Genomic DNA, 19,280 nt, shown 5'->3' on the forward strand with positions numbered 1-19,280 from the left:
AGAGCCTTTCATCCACACGGCTCAGAAAAAAAGGGAGAAAAAGTAGAAAGAAAGAATTATTAGAAGTAGAAAGAAAGAAAGGAGGGAGGCATGGAGGGAGGGAGGAAGGAAGGAAGGAGGGAGGGAAGGAAGGAGGGAGGGAAGGAAGGAAAAGAAGAAAGAAAGAAGATAAAGTAAAATAAAATAAAGTAAGATAAAATATAATAAAGTTATTAAAATAAAAAAATAATTATTAAGAGAGAAAAAAAAGGATGGATAGAACCCTGGGACAAATGGTGGAAGCAGAGTATACAGACAAAATCTCACACAGAAGCATACACATACACACTCTCAAAAAGATGAAAAGGGGAAAAAAATCATAAATCTTGCTCCAAAGTCCACCTCCTCAATTTGGGATGATCCGTTGTCTATTCATGTATTCCACAGGTGCAGGTACATCAAGTTGATTGTGGAGCTTTAATCCGCTGCCCCTGAGGCTGCTGGGAGAGATTTCCCTTTCTCTTCTTTGTCCGCACAGCTCCCGGGGCTCAGCTTTGGATTTGGCCCCGCCTCTGCGTGTAGGTCGCCGGAGGGCGTCTGTTCTTTGCTCAGACAGGACAGGGTTAAAGGAGCCGCTGATTCGGGGGCTCTGGCGCACTCAGGCCGGGGGAGGGAGGGGCACGGAGGCGGGGCGGGCCTGCGGCGGCAGAGGCCGGCGTGATGTTGCACCAGCCTGAGGCGGGCCTTGCGTTCTCCCGGGTAAGTCGTCCCTGGATCCCGGGACCCTGGCGGTGGAGGGCTGCACAGGCTCCCCGGAAGGGGGGTGTGAACAGTGACCTGTGCTCGCACACAGGCTTCTTGTGGCGGCAGCAGCAGCCTTAGCGTCTCATGCCCGTCTCTGGGGTCCGCGCTTTTAGCCGCGGCTCGGCCCGTCTCTGGAGCTCCTTTAAGCGGCGCTCTTAATCCCCTCTCCTCGCGCACCAGGAAACAAAGAGGGAAGAAAAAGTCTCTTGCCTCTTCGGCAGCTCCAGACTTTTCCCCGGACTCCCTCCCGGCCAGCCGTGGTGCACTAACCCCCTGCAGGCTGTGTTCACGCCGCCAACCCCAGTCCTCTCCCTGCGCTCCGACCGAAGCCCGAGCCTCAGCTCGCAGCCCCTGCCCGCCCCGGCGGGGGAGCAGACAAGCCTCTCGGCCTGGTGAGTGCCGGTCGGCACCGATCCTCTGTGCGGGAATCTCCCCGCTTTTCCCTCTGCACCCCTGTGGCTGCGCTCTCCTCCGCGGCCCCGAAGCTTCCCCCCTCCGCCACCCGCAGTCTCCGCCCACGAAGGGGCTCCTAGTGTGTGCAAACTTTTCCTCCTTCACAGCTCCCTCCCACTGGTGCAGGTCCCGTCCCTATCCTTTTGTCTCTGTTTTTTCTTTTGCCCCACCCAGACACGTGGGGAGTTTCTTGCCTTTTGGGAGGTCTGAGGTCTTCTGCCAGCGTTCAGTAGGTGTTCTGTAGGAGTTGTTCCACGTGTAGATGTATTTCTGGTGTATCTGTGGGGAGGAGGGTGATCTCCGTGTCTTACTCTTCCGCCATCTTCCCGGAAGTCTATTTATTTATTTAAAAAAATTTATTTTATTGAAGTATACTTGATTTACAATGTTTTGTTAATTTCTGCTGTACAGAAGTGATTCAGTTATACATATATATATTCTTTTTCATATTCTTTTCCATTATGTTTTATTATAGGTTACTGAATATAGTTCCCTGTGCTATACACTAGGACCTTGTTTGTCCATTTTCCATATAATAGGTTGCATAAAGATCAATTTTATTGGTATTATTAAAGAACACTCTTTTTTTCTTTCACTGACTGTATTATTTTTCTGTTCCAATTTAATTGATTTCTTTCCTTTTCTTTATTATTTCCTTCCTTCTGCTTACTTTGGGTATACTATGCTTTTCTTTTACTAGGTTATGGAGGTAGGAGCTTGGATTATTGATTTGAGACGGTCTTTTCTAGAACAAGCATTTCATGCTATAAATTCCCTCTCAGCAGAGCCTTAGCTGCGTCCCACAGATTCTGAGATGTTCCAGTATCATTTTCATTCATTCTCTGTATTTCTGGGCTCCTTGACACTTCCTCTTTGACCTGTGGGTTATTTAGTAGTTTGCTCTTCAGTTTCCAAGTGTTTGAAGATTTTTCTGTTATTTTTCTGTTATTGATTTCCAGTTTGATTCTGTTATGGTCAGAGAACGCTCTCTGTATGATTTCAATTCTTTACCTTTGCTGAGGTTTGTTTTATGAGATATGAGCTATGTTGGTGTAGCGATCTGGGTCCAGTCAGGAATCGGAAGCTATGTAGTAGGTTCAACAAGAGAAATTTAAAATAAGAACTATTAACTCTAAAGAGTGACTGTAGAACATGAGAGAACCCTCCATGGTATTCTAGGATTAAGAGGAAGGGCAGACTTGGAAGACAGTCACACCTGATTGGAGAAGCTGGGATTTGGCCGCCAGATAGCAGAAGAGTTGGCTGGTTTAGCCAGACTGGAGGTTGCTGGGCAAACAACAGGGAATGTTCTGGAGTGCCTGGAGGTCAGAAGGCGTGTCATTGACCACAGGAGACATGTGTGTGCATTGGGACTCTGGACAGAAGTGGGGACAAAGGCCTTTGGAATGCATGGGCCGCATGTCTGGGTTGTGGAGTGCCCCTCTGTGGACACGTGACCAATGGTGGGCTGTGTGCCGGCTGCACGGGGCTGCAGAAGGAGCTTCACAGCCATGTGGACCCTCTGGGCCACAGACAGGCTCCGTGAAGTCTAGGTAAGACCTTTGGTTTCTATGTGTGTGGGGGGGGGGAGGCAGACAGGGCAGCGCCAGGCTGAGGCCGCCAGGTTGCACAGGGAGTATGTTGGGGCCGTTGGTAGGGGTAGGACTGGTGTATACATCCTCACACCCATCCCACTGACCATCTCCCTGGCTTCTGCTGGGAATTGCAGGAAGCCTCTCCCTCCCAAAGTGTCCTTCCCACATCCTCTATGGGGAGAACTGAGCATTGTGCCCACTCTGAAGGTGAAAAGCGTAACTGAATTGCATTGTTCATTATACAGCATATGTTGAAGGTGCATTTGGAGCCGAGAGGCAATAAACTAATAACTGACACAGTCTATCTCTCTGGCTGCTCAGCTTCTCCATGTAGCCTTTTATAGGCATTGGAACTTCCTGAAAACAACAAAACAACTGTGTGTTTCCACCAGCCAGATACATCTCTCCTCACGAATGAAGACGTTCTCTCTTCTTCACCATGAGAAGCCCCAGTCATTGGATCCACCATGAGCTCTATTAATGGTCCCTCACATCTAGTCTATGACTCACTGACTCTTCTGTTCTCTCAAGACTAAGGTGTAAAATTAACCCCCAATAACTCATGTAGACGTTTAAACATACGAAGAAGGAGAGGGAGGTAGAGAATAACTGGTGTGTGTCAATAACTCATTCCTGGAACGTGCGTAGCATCGCACACGAAGCCCTCCCAGCCTTGTGCCTCTGGAAGTGGACACAGATTCTAGTTCATGTCTATGACTTTCTCCTTCCCTTGCCCTTAGGGCAGAACCTCAGCTGCTCTGGGTACCTCTTGGAGTATCTAGTAATCCCTGGAAGGTTTGAGTATTTACTTTTTTCCCCAGATCACAGTCACATAGGTCCCTTTGGGGAAGGCTGTAGGAAGATTGACAGTGTGTCTTTGTGGCAATAGTACAGGGACCTTTATCAAGGGGATCTGGGCTTCCCTTCAATCGGGGGCCTCTGGGTCTATGAACTGATTTAGGTCTGAAAACTGGGTGAAGGGCTGTGATTTTTTTTGGGCGACTCAAGTTGGTTTGCTAGTGGCCACGTAGAGTTTCTTGTTATGTCGAGCGAGCCATGTCCTAGTGGGGTGACCTCTTACTTTACCCCTAGGGACACCATGGTCAATTAGCTACTGCTAAAGATCTCTGTGACCCAAAGAATTCTGACCCCTGGCACCTTCCTATTGCCCTGTGCTCGATGTGCCCACTTTCCCTTTGACAATTAAGTGTTGCCTCTTGGCCTCTGCTCTCCCAGGATTCCCACAGAAATCAGGGAGCCCATCTCAAGGCTGGCAGCCCTTAGTCATACTTGGCCTGAAAAAAGAGCAACCACAGAGGTTTTCAGGGATGCGGGTGTCCCTCACTAAAGTATTTCTCAATGCCCTAGGGAGGAGAGGGCCTTCTGGGTCTTCTTGAGAATTGTAGTTGGGGAGTTGGTGGGTGGGTCTGAATGTTACACGTGGTACATCCAGGCCAGCCTTCCTAGTTATCTGAGCCTTTGAATTCTCACCTCCACATCAGGCCAGAGAACCGCTGGCATGTTAACCTCATTAAATCTAGGTCACTATGGGGTCCAGGTTTCAGTTAATCAACCAAGTAAGCTGTGAAAACCACATCCCGTTGCTCAACTAATACATTGAATTGAGACTGTCTAATAAGCACCCCTATCAATAACTGTGGCCCGATGGCTGGTGTTCTTTTCTGCCCTTTCTGGTATAACGCCCTTAGAAGCCATTCCCGCACATGCATTCCCTGGTGATATATCTTATTGAGGACCTACGGCTCTTTTGGTGTATAAGCTATTCCCTCTTGAGTCAGAGCCTGTACCTGTCCCCTGAATCAGGCTGACACTTGGCTCTAGTTACGGGTCTAACGGCAAAAGTGGGGGGCTTGTGGTGGGTTCTGAGAAGAGGGAGCATCCCCTTTCAAAGCATCTACCCCAAGTAAGGGTATCACGGGGTTTTTGAGCTGAGGAAGACTGGTCTTCCTGAACCCTGGAGGAAAAGCCACTGCTGAGCCCCTGCTGGTCAGAGAAGCTCAGAATGACCTGGAGGTCAACGCTGTCGGTTTCTCCAGATCCGATAAGTGTCCTTATTCCAAGTTTCAGGATCTCATTCTTAGACGATTAATGCCCTCATTTTCACCTGAGAAACTTGGTGAGACCATGAATTCAACCCATTTAAATGCAGCGACTTGCACCATTAAATTTTGTGTTTGATTTTCAGCCGTGTCAGCCCTGTGGCTATAAGAAATAAGAAATCCTTTCAGGGCTGTCCTGGAAGCTGTCTGATTCTCAGATCGTGACTTGAGGTGGGAGTTAATGGACCTGGGTTTGTCATTTTCTCTCTAAGTGCTCAAGGGCCCTCAAAAAAAATTCATCTCACACCACATCCCTGATTGTCATTATTACTGCCATGCAGCTTGTGTTCCCAAGGCACGCACTCCCATCGGCACTTTATCGCAATAAACCACGGGTGATGGCTTGATTAATTGCAATGCCACTACACGTCATGGGTGGCCAGCATCCCATTTCTCACTGGCAAGGATCTCAGCGTCACACTCAAGTCCGAGGGTATGGCTGAATCAGTCCCCAGATCCCACATTCACCGATCTAATTACTAATTCTGTAGTATTTGTATCTAATCAGGAGATAGAAATCACATAGTCGGTTACACTGGGAAAGTTTAGGGTAAGACTGATTAACCGTGATAAAAGAGTAACTATAAGACAAGAACATTCTGTATGGTCCCTAGGATTGAGAGAGACGGCCCAAGAAAGGCAAACTCAGAAGGGGTTCAGACTTCATTGGAGAAGCTGTGGTTTAGTCACCGAATAGCAGAGAGGGTGGCTGGGTTAGCCAGACTGGAGCTGGTCTGGAATCGCTGGGCACACAATGGGCAGCCCTCTGGAGTGGGGGTAGGAGGCAGGCAATGGACAGCAGGGGACGTGGGCATGCATTGGGAGTCCGGATGCCAGTGGGGACGGAAGCCTTCCAAGCTCATGGGCTGCGTGGAGGGAGGTTGGGCTTGCAGAGGGAGCGACCAGTCCATGTGGGCCCCCAGCCACAGACGGGATGTGCCTTGGCTGCGCAGGGCCCTAGTTTCACTGTCAAGGAAGCTGCAGCTGTATCCTCTCCAACCCGAGGCTCTACGGCTGCAGAGAGATCACATCCGTGGCCTGTGGTGGGCAGGCTCTGTTGGATATCCTCGTATTCATTATGTGGTTGTTTTATGTTTTACATTATAGATTCATAACTCATCCTAGTCTATGGGCGTCACTGCTTTACCACCAGCTGAAGTGAAATGTAAAAACTACCTCTCTTACCTTCTCCCACTTAAAACTGTCTTAAATATTTCTCTAAATACATTAGACAGTGTTTTTGTTTGAACCATCAAACATCATTTAGAAAATTCAAAAGGAAATATTGTATTTACCTATATTTTTACTCTTTCCATCATTCTTTTTCATTCTTGAGGTTCCAAGTGTCCTTCTGTTATTATTTTTTACAACAGTGGATTACACCATTAATTTATGATGACTTCTTATTTTATTTTTTATTTAAAAAAAATTTTGGGCTGCACCTCGTGGCTTGTGGGATCTTAGTTCCCCGACCAGGGATTGAACCTGCATCCTCGGCAGTGAAAGTGTAGAATCCTAACCATTGGACAGCCAGGGAGATTCCCCCTTCTTTTATTATTTCCTTTCTATGTAGAGAACTTCCTTTAGCCATTCCTGCTGGTGACAAATTTTATTGTTTTGTTTTGTTTTTTAATTTGAGAATGCCTTGATTTCCCCTTCATTCAAGAAGAATCTTTTTGTTGGATATAGAATTTGCAGTTGACAGGTCTTTTCTTTAAGCCCTTGAAAAATGTTGTGCTACTTCTTTCTGGTCCCAAGTTTTGGATGGGAAACCTGCTGGCATTAGGATTTGTTTTTCCTATAGGAAGGGTGTCTTTTCTCTTTCACTGCTTTGAAGAATTTTTTCTTTGTCTTAAGAGTTCAGAAGTTTGACTATGATGTGTTTTGGTGAGGATTTCTTTGGGTTTATCCTATTTGGGGTTCACTAGTGTACTGATTCCATGGGTTTATGTCTTTTGCCAAATTTTTCAGCCATGTTTTGTTGAGTATTGTTTTATCGCAGTCCTTTTTCTCCTCTCCTTCCAGGACCCAGATGATGTGAATGTTATACCTTTTGTTAATCTCACAGGTCCCTGAGGCTCTGCTCATCTTTTTTCAGCCTACTTTCTCTCTGTTGTTCACACTGGGAAATTTCTATTGTTCTGTTTTCAAGTTCATGGGTTCTTTTTCCTGTCCCTTCCATCCTGCTGTTGAGTGCATCCACTGAGTTTTTAGAATTTTGGTTGTAGTGTTTTCATTTCTAAAATTTCCATTTGGTTCTTTTGATTTCTTCGCTGAGACTATTTTTATTTGTTTCAAGCATATTTGTAAGTATTCATGGAGACAATTTTATGACGGCTGCTCTAAAATCTTGGTCAGATGATCCCAACACCTCTTGCATCTTGGTGTTGGTATCTATGAATTATCTTTTTTCATTCAGTTTGACATCTTCCTGGTGTGAGAAGTGAGTTGTTTGTTCTTCTTTTTTTTTTTTGGCCGTGCTGCAAGATCTTAGTTCCCCGACCAGGGATTGAACCCACGCCCCCTGCAGTGGAAGCTCGGAGTCTTAACCACTGGATCGCCAGGGAAGTCCCAAGTGAGGTTTTTTTTTTTTTTTTTTTGCGGTATGCGGGCCTCTCACTGCTGTGGCCTCTCCCTCTCCCGTTGCGGAGCACAGGCTCCGGACGCGCAGGCTCAGCGGCCATGGCTCACGGGCCCAGCCGCTCCACGGCATGTGGGATCTTCCGGGACCGGGACACAAACCCGCGTCCCCTGCATCGGCAGGCGGACTCTCAACCACTGCGCCACCAGGGAAGCCCCCCAAGTGAGTTTTGATTGAAACTTGAACACTTTGGTTACTATGTTATGAGAGTCTGGATGGATTAAACCTTCTGTTTGTGTTGGCTTCCTTTGACGCTGCTCAGCAGGGGCATAGGGTGGATGGAAGTCCAGGTTGCCCACTCAGCCATCACTGGTATCTCCAGGGGAAATAGGAGGCCTGGTTTTTGCTCCCCACGTGGCTTACACTGACCCCGTGGACAGGAGTGGCCTCACTGCTGCTGAGGGGCGGTGAACATGCTGGCGCTCCCCGCAGCCTCATCAGACACCACCCAGCACGGAGGGAAGTGAATAAATAAACTGCGGCGCGCACGCGCACACACACACACACACACACACACACACACACACTCGGGAATACTACTCAGCAACCAAAGGAATGAACTACTGAAGCAGGCAACAAATTGATTACCCCCTCCCCACCCCCATGTCTTCAAGATGGCATCTGGCGGTCCACTGGGTCCTCTCGGGGGCTCTCGTTACAGAGCTATTCCTCCTTCTGGGTGTCCCTTCCCAGCACTCTGCGAGCTCCAAGCCAGACCCCACAGGCCACTGGAGGACCTGTCGGGGTTCAGGACAGCTCAGCCCGAGGGGGTCTCTCTGTGCAGGACCTGGCCTTGCTCCAGCCATCTCCTTACAGCGCTTCAAGGTGGATGTGGGGGACAGTCTTGGTGTTGCCCTGACTTACACCTTCTCCTTTCTCGGTTGAAACCTGACCTTCCTGTTTGCCTTCCTCCTCTGGCGGGTCCCCTCATCATCATCTCTCAAGACTATGAAAATAGCAGCATTTTCTTTCATTTCCTCTATTAGTGTCGTGTGGATGCTGTAACAAAGTCCCACAAACTGGGAGGCTAAAACAACAGAAATGGACTCCCTCACATTTTTGGAGGCTCTAAGTCCCAAATCACAGTGTAGGCAGAGCTATGCTCCTCTGAAGGCTCCAGGGAAGGATGCTTCCTGCATTCTCCAGCTTCTGTGGCTCCAGGTGTTCCTTGGCTTGTGGCCGCATCCCTCCAATCTCAGCCTCCGTGGTCACATGGGTCTTTGCATGGCCGTCTCTCTTGTACGTCTGTGTCCTCTCTCTTCTTATAAGGACATTGGTCGTTGGATTTAAAACCCACCCTAAATCTGGTATGATCTCTTCTTGAGATCCTTAATTTAATGACCTCTGCAAAGACCCTAACTGCAAATAAGGTCACATTCACAGGGAGTAGGGATTAGGACATAGACCTATGCTTTTGTGGGACACGATTCAACCCACTACACTTCCCTTACATCACAGCCTCCTTCCACCTCTGAGCAGCTACTCCTGTAGCTCTGCTGTGGCCCTGTTATGAGGGGGCATCTACTCTGTTGTGCAGGAGAAGTCCCGACACACGTCTTGCCTTGGAGCCTGAAGCCTTAAGCAAAGAGAGAAGGCGATTTTGAGAAACGTTTCACTCTCAACAATAATATCTGCTCTCAAGATTTCGGTCTGCCCGGAAGTCCTACTTTGCACGCTGGCAGCTGAATCTTCCCTTGTTCTTTGTGTCTCTCTTCCTTCTTTAGGAAGGGATATACCTCCCCGACAACTTGACCCTGAGCATCTCTCTCCAGCTCTCAGCGCCTGCTTCCCCTCGTTGGAACAGTAACAGCGCCTATGTGAAGGGGTCGCTGTGTGGGTTAGATGACTTGTGTATGTTGAGCCTTCGGCATGGTGACCCATGGCACGTGGTAGGCATTATGTGCGGCTCGGCCACGTCTGCTCTGAACCTGTAAAAATTCTCGGTTTCTCTTCGGGCAGATAATTGCCTCGGGCTGACCAAGGTGAAACTGATTAACTTAGAAAAGGAAAAAAGGGAAGCATATGAACACTTTTCAGGTGCTGTGACAAGTGCTTGTAGATGGTGTCCGTTTAATCCTCCTTGATCCCACCCCTCACCCCCACTTTACAAATGAGAATCTGAAGTTAAAAGAACTTGCAGAAGCCACACGGGGGTAAGTGGTCAAACTGGAAGGTGAACCTGGAGGGGGTTTCCGTCTTCAACCGAGGCGTCCCCAGCCCCAGGGACAGCAGATCAGAGGCATAGCCCCCCCTGCCTCCCACCTGCCAAAGCTGCCCTGACTTCAGCCTCTTCCCTCCAAACATCCTAAACCTATCGACCGTCTACAGGGAAATCCCGTAATTTGTGTGTGAAAGTTAGGCCATCGCCCGGGATGCTCTTCTGCATTCACTCGCGCAAGCCTTCTGCATGGCGTGTTTTTGTTTGTAAACTCTGGCCTGTTCCCTTATCTCACTTGGTTCAAGCAAATCAAGCGGAATGAATTTGGGTGAAGTAGTGGTGGGGACCAATGTGTGTTTGGGCCTGTCAGGTCCTGGAGCTGCTTTCAGGGAGGTGATGCCCCGAACTAGGTAGTCCCCCTCTCAGGGACCCTTCCAGACCCTTGAGAATCCGACAGAAGTCAGAGATGCTCTCGCTTTCTGGGAAAATTCACCCATGCACGTAATTTAAGTTGTAGTTTCACTTTGCAGCCTGGCAGGCCTGATGCACATGCGAGTGGGATGCACAAGTGGGGCGAGTATAATGGGGGGGGCGTGACGGCTGACGGGGGGGAGGGCGGCGGTGTTACCCCAGGGACCGGGGACGGTGGGAACCATAACTGGGACCGGGGCATGTCGCCTGGCAAAAATGTGGCCTTGAGTAGAGGGACAGAGCAGCCTTGGAACCAGCCCTGGCCTGACTCTCTTCCCTCCTCACTCTGACCTGTGGGTGTAGACACCACAGGACAGGAGGCTACACCCTGGGGACACAGGGCAGAGGGAGGAAGATGCGGTCTGTCTGGAGGGTCTAGCCTGAAGGTATCTCAGGTCAAGATCTTCAGTTAGAGGCATGTTTCCCCAAAGTATGGGACCACACCGCTCAGCTGTGCTAGTTTGTATGACAGATACACAGCTTAAAAGATTAATCATTATACATTTATTTTCATCATTCTTAGAAAAAATTGGAATCTCCCTTTTTTTGGGTAATGACACAGCCCTCCTCTCGTTTCCCCTCCAGTTAATACAAGTATTTATTTGTTGGGTTTTTTCTTTTAACTGAGAGGCAACACATGGCATTTGGTATATACTTTGCACTTCTTGGCCAGTGAGAGTAAACGTCTTTTCACATATGTCTTTTTTTAAAAAAAAAAGTTAATTGTTTTGATTTTTTTAATTTTAAAGATTAACAGACAATTTTTAGAGTGGTTTAGGTTTATAGAGAACTGAGGGGAGAGTACAGAGAGTTCCCATATACCACTTACCTACACCCCTCATACAGTCTCCTCTGTTATTAATATCTTACATTTAGTGTGGCACTTTTTTTTAAATTGAAGTATAATTGTTTTACAATATTGTGTGAGTTTTAGGTGTACAGCAAAGTGATTCATAGATATATACATATATTATTTTCCATTACAGGTTGTTACAAGATATTGAAAACATTTCCCTGTGCTCTACAGTAGGTCCTTGTTGATTATCTATTTTGTATATAGTACTTTGTATCTGTTAATCCTAAACTCCTAATTTATCCCTCCCCCACCTCCTTTCCCCTTTGGTAACCATAAGTTTGTTTTCTGTGTCTGTGAGTCTTTTTGTTTTGTATATAGATTCATGTGTATTCTTTTTTAGAGTCCACATATAGGTGATATCATATGGTATTTGTCTCTCTCTTTCTGACTTACTTCACTTAATATGATAATCTTTAGGTCCATCCATGTTGCTGCAAATGGCATTATTTCGTTCCTTTTTTATGGCTAAGCAATATTCCATTGTATATATGTGCCACATCTTCCTTATCCATTCATCTGTTGGTGGACATTTAGGTTGCTTCCATGTCTTGGCTATTGTAAATAATGCTGCTATTAACATTGGGGTGCATGTATCTTTTCGAATTAGAGCTTTTGTCTTTCCTGGATATATGCCCAGGAATGGGATTGCTGGATCACATGGTAACTGTGTTTTTAGTTTTTTAAGGAACCTCCACACTGTTTTCCATAGTGGTTGCACCAATATACATTCCTACCAACAGTGTAGGAGGGTTCCCTTTTCTTAGTGTGGTACTTTTGTTATAATTGATGAGCCCTGGAAACCACTGCTCTTTCTGTTTCCATAGTTTTGGCTTTTCCAGAACGTTATATAGTTGGAATCTTACAGTATGCAGTCTTTTCAGATTGGCTTCTTTCACTTAATAATATGCATTTAAGTGTCTTCCATGTTTTTTCATGACTTGATAGCCCAAGTCTTTTAAGTCATTAAAATTAAATTTTAATTAAACTCATTTCTTTTTAATGCACTGTCTGGATGCACCATGTTTTTCCACTGTCTGGATGCACCATGTTTTTTTAAAATTTTTTATAAATTTATTTATTCATTTATTTATTTTTGGCTGCTTTGGGTCTTTGTTGCTGAGCGCAGGCTTTCTCTAGTTGCGGCGAGCAGGGGCTACTCTTCGTTGTGGTGCACAGGCTCAGTAGTTGTGGCACACGGGCTCAGTAGTTGTGGAGCATGGGCTCAGTAGTTGTGGCACGCAGGCTCAGTAGTTGTGGTTCACAGGCTCAGTAGTTGTGGCACATGAGCTTAGTTGCTCCACGGCATGTAGGATCTTCCCAGACCAGGGCTAGAACCTGTGTCCCCTGCACTGGCAGATGGATTCCCTACCACTGCGCCACCAGGGAAGTTCACCATGGTTTATTTATTCACCCATCTACTGAAGGACATCTTGGCTGCTTCTAAGTTTTAACAATTATGAATAAAGCTGATATAAACCGGTTTGCAGGCTTTTGTATGAAAATAAGTTTTTGGATAATTGGGTAATGATATAGCCCCCCCTTTTTAATTTTTAAAAATTGTAAAATATGCATAACATAAAATTGATCATTTCAACCTTTTTTTTTTTTTTGCGGTACGCGGGCCTCTCACTATTGTGGCCTCTCCCGTGGCGGAGCACAGGCTCCGGACGCACAGGCTCAGTGGCCACGGCTCACGGGCCCAGCCACAACGTGGCATGTGGGGTCTTCCCAGACCGGGGCACGAACCCGCGTCCCCTGCATCGGCAGGCGGACTCGCAACCACTGTGCCACCAGGGAAGCCCCATTTCAACCCTTTTTAAGTGCAGTTCAGTGGCGCTAAGTACACTCACATCCTTATGCACATAGTTCCCTTTCAACGTAATGCTAGGCCAGGTACCCAGGGGTGGGGAGGAAGCAAGTGGCCCCGCATGCGGCACGGCGGCTGACAGGCGCGCAGGACAGACTGAAGTTTGGGAAACTTGCAACTAGAACAACAGTCTCAGCAACCACGTTCTTTCTGGAAAGTTCGATCTGCTGAATACGTTTAATCCATTCTCCATAGTCTTCTCTCTCAGGGCCCAAAACACGAGTTTTTAAAACTTATTTGTGGCATTTCCATGTTCTCTTTTTGCCCAGGCCTCCTCGTGGGTTGCTTTGAAGAAAGGGGGCTTTGGAAATAGTCACTTTCCCTCCCCATGGGGTGGCACACTCTCTCAGAAAAACATAGTTTTGGGGGGGTGTCGGGGAGTGGGGAGCCCACGCGTGGCAGAGGGAGGAAGTGAGGGGTCCGACGGGCTATCTGCAGGGTGCACCCTCGGGATGGCGACCGGGCGCGGGGACAGCGCTTGGCAGTGGGTCTCGCCGAGCAGGTGGTCCTCCCAGAGGCTTCCCTGGTGCGCCCGCCCTCACTTTCCCCCCTGCTCGATGGGGATGAGACAACTTGCCACCTCCCTGGTTCAGAGTGAGAATCATCAGTGGCAGCCCTTTGAGGTTTTCCCAGGAAAAGTGCCGTATCCCCCAGGAAGGTGCTGGTGGGCTTGCAGCCTCCCAGTCAGCGATCAGCTGCTGCTAAAAGGCATCGATTTTGCTGGGATCACGGAACAGGCTGCAGAGAGAGCAAAATAATCATCGTGGCAGGTGTGTCAGAAGTGTAACGCTCTTTTTCTGGAATTTCTATTTTGAAGCCCCCGCTCCTCCCACCCCGAGGCAGTCAGTTCTGGGCTTCTTTTCTCTCTCCCCTGAGGATGGGCTTATTTCGGGGTACAGGTTGTGCTCAGCCCCCAGTTCCCCAAGCTCCACGCTGAGTCACCCCTCCTGCAGCATTACCCTTGGTGTGACCCATTTTCTCAGTCACGCTCAGCCCCCTCTTGGGTGCTCTGGGATTCATCCTGAGCTGCACCGGCTCTGGGCACAGAACCCTGGGGGCTTCCTCCCTCCCTCCCGCCTGGACTCGGGCTTAGGGATGTTGCTATTCTGTCCGGGGGGCGGGGTCTCTCCCGAGTGCCCCGAGGAATGGGGGTCCCAGGTCTTCTCTCTACCCAAGTCCCCTCTGAAGCCAAAGCTGGAGGGTCTCGTCGCCCCCCTCCGACTTTCTTCCCTCCCACCTCCTCCCAACCCGAGGATGGGGAAAACTGGCTGGTCTTCCTCAGATTCCCCTTAGGGTTTAGGCTTTGGAATTCACAAGTCTTTACTCAGTTTCTGCCACAGCAAGTTCAGTGGAGGCCCCGCCCATCAATCCCCCTCTGCATTTTACCATTTTGGAACAAGCTGCAGGCAGCATTGCTGGGCATGAGAATTTCTGGGGCCACAGAGCCCGCTGGGTGTGTCCCTTTGACCAGCTGGACATGCCAGCACACCATTGCTCCCTCAGTCCCCTGTGGGGTAACGTGTTCTATGTGATCTCTTGGTCCCCAGACGAGTTTGGTAAGCTCCAGCTGCCATCGGTGGGGACTGGCTTGATGACACACTCTTTAAAGCGTCCTTCACCCCAGCTTTCCCGCTCCCCTGCTAGCATTGCCTGAGATCACCTCCCAACTAGAATCCTTATAATGACCTTCTTTCTTGGGAATTGCACCTGCGAACGGCATCCTTTCCTGGAGGCACTGAAGGGAGCCAGCTGCATTGACTGATGGGGAAAAGACAAGGGGTAGGAGGGAAGGTGGGGTGGGGAGGATTCGCTAGTTAATAGTTCAAAATATTATGGCGTATCACTGGAAACTCAACTGAGCCAAGCACTTCCTCCGTGCCTGACGCCACCCTCGGTGTTTTCTCACACGTTATTTCATCTGATCCTTCCAGGAGCTGTGCCCAAGTGACCTGGGAGCTGGGTCTCGGGGGTGTCCACCAGCAAGCCTGGTGAGCAGGGACAGGAAGGCGGGTCTGATGGTTCCCCTGGGAAGCATCTCGAACTTTCTCAGCTTGAGGGAAGCCTTGTCTTCCATTCACATCAGTGCTTAGGAATTCTAATAGCTCCTACCCATCTCTAGGGATTTCTGTCTGTCAATCTTTCCTTAAAAAATTATAAGGTCTCAAATCTGTGAGATCTCTAATGTGGACAGGTTTATGAGGAATAGAGAATGGGAATGATGGTCTTGGGATAAAAAAGAAAAAAAGGACTGACTGTAGCATTTGCCAATTTCTGTGGTGTAAATAGTCCCACCACGGCCAATCGCAAGCTATGAACGTGACGTTACTGGACCTAAAATTGGCAGGAGGTGGAGATGTGGAGTGCCACGCTGTTACATAGTATTTCCACCATCCCGACGCAATCCACGTGAGTAACGTCCAGAGCATTGATCATGCTGAGATGTAATAAAATAATTAGTAAGTGATGAGCTTGGTGAGTTCCTTTTCTACTACTGACATAAAATTCACATAACATGAAAGTCACCGTTTTAACTATTTTAAAGCGTACAATTCTGTGGCATTTAGTACATTACAATGTTGTGCAACTACTGACTGCATGTGGTTCCAGAACATTTTCATCACTTCCTTTCGTAAAGGAAGCTCTGTTCCCAGTTAGGCATGCACGCCTCCCTCTCCCTCTCCACCCCTGGCAACCACTGTCATCTGTTTTCTGTGTGTATGAATTTTCCTCTCCTGGGTTTTTCATGTGAAAGGAATCATACAGTGTGCCCTTCTGAGACTGGCTTCTTTCACTCAGCATCATGTTTCCAAGGCCAAGACTCGTCCATGATGTAGCCTGTATAAATACGTCATTCCTTTTTATGCTAAATAACATCTCATTGTACAGATAGACTGCAATTTGTTTATCCATTCATCAGTTGATGGACATCTGGGTTGTTTCCATCTTTTGGCTCTGTTGCATTGTGCAGTTATCAACATTTATGTACACGTTTTTATTTGAATACCTATTTTCAATTCTTTTGGGTATATACATAGATGCAGAATTTCTGGGTCATGTGGTAGTTCTGTGTTTAACTTTTTCAGGAACAGCCAAACTGTTTTCCACAGTGGCTGCATCATTTTACATTCTCACTAGCAGTGGTTAAGTGTTCAAATTTCTCCATATCCTTACCAATATTGGTTATTTTCAGTTTATTATTAATATGCTAGTTGATGTGAAGTCATACTGTGGTTTTGATTTACATTTCCTAATGACTAATAATACTGAACATCTTTACATGTGTTTTTGGCCTTTGTATATCTGCCTTGGAGAAATGTCTATTCAAGTCCTTTGCTCATTTTTAAATTGAGTTGCTTGTCTCTTTGTTATTGAGTTAGAAGCGTTCTTTATATATTCTGGATTTATCATGTATACAATTTGCAAATATTTTCTCCCATTTTGTGAGTTGTCGTTTCCCTTTCTTGATAGTGTACTTTGATGCACAAAAGTTATTTTTTATTTTGAAGAAGTCCAATTTATCTTTTTCTTTTAATTGATTTTGCTTTTGGTGTCATATCTAAGAATCCAATGTCAAATCCAAGGTCATGATTTACCCCGATGTTTTCTTCTAAGAGTTTTGTAGTTTTAGCTCTTACATTTAGGTTTTTGATCAATTTTGAGTCAATTTTGGTATGTGGTGTGAGGTAGGGATTCAACTTCATTCTTTTGCATGTGAATATTCAGTTGTAGTAACTTTGTTTTTAATATAATTTATCGAATTGTAAGTCTATATAATTTAACTTTTAATTATGGCCACATTTAACAACTAGCTTGCAAAATTTCTGAAAAGTTAACAATCAGCTCTTGTGAGCCAGTGTGAGCTGGTATGAGCTGCCATGACTTCTACCTTTCCCTGATTGAACAGTCTTGCTGCTAAGGCTGGAATTTGGATTTGTTTTTCTTGAGGAGCTAAGCTGGGGATTGGCTGAAGTGGAACTCAACCAATGGAGCTCCTGGGAGATGGGCACCTGAGGGTGTAGGGTCTGGAGGCCCCCCAATTCTGTAGCCATGGGCCTGTTTACATTTTCTCATTGCATCTGGCTTTCCCTCCCACAGTTGGAAGAGCATGGCTGGGTCTCTCTTGCTCCCTCGCCTAGCATTTGCCCAGCTGTTACCCCTGGCTGAGAGGGAACCAGCTGTGTCTCTGTTGGGTTTAGAGGGGCTCTGGAAGCCCCACCTTTGAGCAGAGACCCAAGCCTGATCTTGAAGCTAAAGAAGTGCTTTTTTCCTGCTGGGGTGGCCAGATAAAATACAGGATGCCCAGTTACATTTTTTTAATTTTACTTATTTATTTATTTATGGCTGCATTGGGTCTTCGTTGCTGCACGTGGGCTTTCTCTAGTTGTGGCAACTGGGGGCTACTCTTCATTGCTTTGCATGGGTTTCTCATTGCAGCAGCTTCTCTTGTTGCAGAGCACAGGCTCTAGGTGCACGGGCCTCAGTAGTTGTAGCATGCGGGCTCAGTAGTTGTGGCTCGTGGGCTCTAGAGCACAGGCTCAGTAGTTGTGGCTCGTGGGCTCTAGAGCACAGGCTCAGTAGTTGTGGCGCACGGGCTTAGTTGCTCTGTGCATATGGGATCTTCCTGGACCAGGGATTGAACCTGTGTCCCCTGCATTGGCAGGCAGATTCTTAACCACTGTGCCACCAGGGAAGTCCCCTCAGTTACATTTTGATTCCAGGTAAATAATGCATAATTTTCTAGTGTAAGCAAGACCCATACAAGAATTGGGACATACATATACTAAAGAAGTATACAGGGCTTCCCTGGTGGCGCAGTGGTTGAGAGTCTGCCTGTTGATGCAGGGGACACGGGTTCGTGCCCCAGTCCGGGAAGATCCCACATGCCGCGGAGCGGCTGGGCCCGTGAGCCATGGCCGCTGAGCCTGCGCGTCCGGAGCCTGTGCTCCGCAACGGGAGAGGCCACAACAGTGAGAGGCCCGTGTATCGCTAAAAAAAAAAAAAAAAAAAAAAAGTATGCATTGTTTATCTGAAATTCAAATTTATCTAGGAATCTTGTGTTTTCATTTGCTCAATCTAGTAAGTGTCCCCTCAGGTCAGTTTTCTTCCTTATTGTCCTAATCCAGTAGCGGAGACTCAGAACTCCAGAGTGGGAAGGGCCCTAGGGAGGTACCCATTTTACAGACCTGGAAACTGAGTCCCATCTGAGGAAAGGGACTTGCCCCAGCTCATGGGATCACTGTGGACTTTGAGGACCTTGCCGAGCTACACGATTTTTCTTTTTCATGAAGTCAGCACATTTTCTGAGTGTCTCCTCTGCACAGGGCACTGTGCTGGGTGTTGGGAGACAATGGTGACAAGCCTGCCATGTACCCGTGTGCAGGGGAAGAATCAAGAATTCCCTTTGAGAAGCAGCCGCATAGCACAGGGAGATCAGCTTGGTGCTTTGTGACCACCTAGAGGGGTGGGATAGGGAGGGTGGGAGGGAGGGAGATGCAAGAGGGAAGAGATATGGGAACATATGTATATGTATAACTGATTCACTTTGTTATACAGCAGAAACTAACACACCATTGTAAAGCAATTATACTACAATAAAGATGTTAAAAAAAAAGATAACTTCCCCCTCCAAAAAAGGATTCCCTTTGAAATATTACTCAGCCATAAAAAGGAACGAAACTGAGTTATTTGTAGTGAGGTGGATGGACCTAGAGTCTGTCATGCAGAGTGAAGTAAGTCAGAAAGAAAAACAAATACTGTATGCTAACACATATATATGGAATCTAAAAAAAAAACGGTACTGATGAACTTAGTGGCAGGGCAGGAATAAAGACGCAGATGTAGAGAACGGACTTGAGGACACGGTTGGAGGGGGAAGGGGAAGCTGGGAAGAAGTGAGAGAGTGGCACTGACATATCTACACTACCAAATGTAAAATGGATGGCTAGTGGGAAGCAGCTGCATAGCGCAGGGAGATCAGCTCAGTGTTTTGTGATGACCTAGAGGGGTGGGATAGGGAGTGTGGGAGGGAGGCTCAAGAGGGAGGGGATATGATGACATATGTAAACATAGAGCTGATTCACTTTGTTGTACAGCAAACATTGTAAAGCAATTATACTCCCATAAAGATGTAAAAAAAAAAGAATTCCCTTTGGGCATATTAAATGAGATAGGATTGAGACAGACCCAGGTCTGAACCTGCTTTGCCACATGTTAGCTGCATGACGAGTCACTTCCACTCTCTGAGCCTCAGTTTCCCCTTTCCTTATATGGGGATAGGGGTATTTTTCTTGGGGGATTGTTGTGGCTTCAGTGGAGGTGACGAAATGCCTGATGGGG

The 19,280-nt window shown here is 47.2% G+C and overlaps 1 protein-coding gene across 4 annotated transcripts in view; it reads left to right on the forward strand.

The window, feature by feature from the left end:
- Nucleotides 1–19,280, forward strand: part of ZNF831 (zinc finger protein 831) — a 172,374-nt gene that overhangs the window by 11,867 nt on the left and 141,227 nt on the right. The gene's annotated exons all lie outside the window — the stretch shown is intronic.

This window comes from Tursiops truncatus, chromosome 15 (genome assembly GCF_011762595.2).
Source record: "Tursiops truncatus isolate mTurTru1 chromosome 15, mTurTru1.mat.Y, whole genome shotgun sequence".
Classification (NCBI taxonomy): domain Eukaryota; kingdom Metazoa; phylum Chordata; class Mammalia; order Artiodactyla; family Delphinidae; genus Tursiops; species Tursiops truncatus.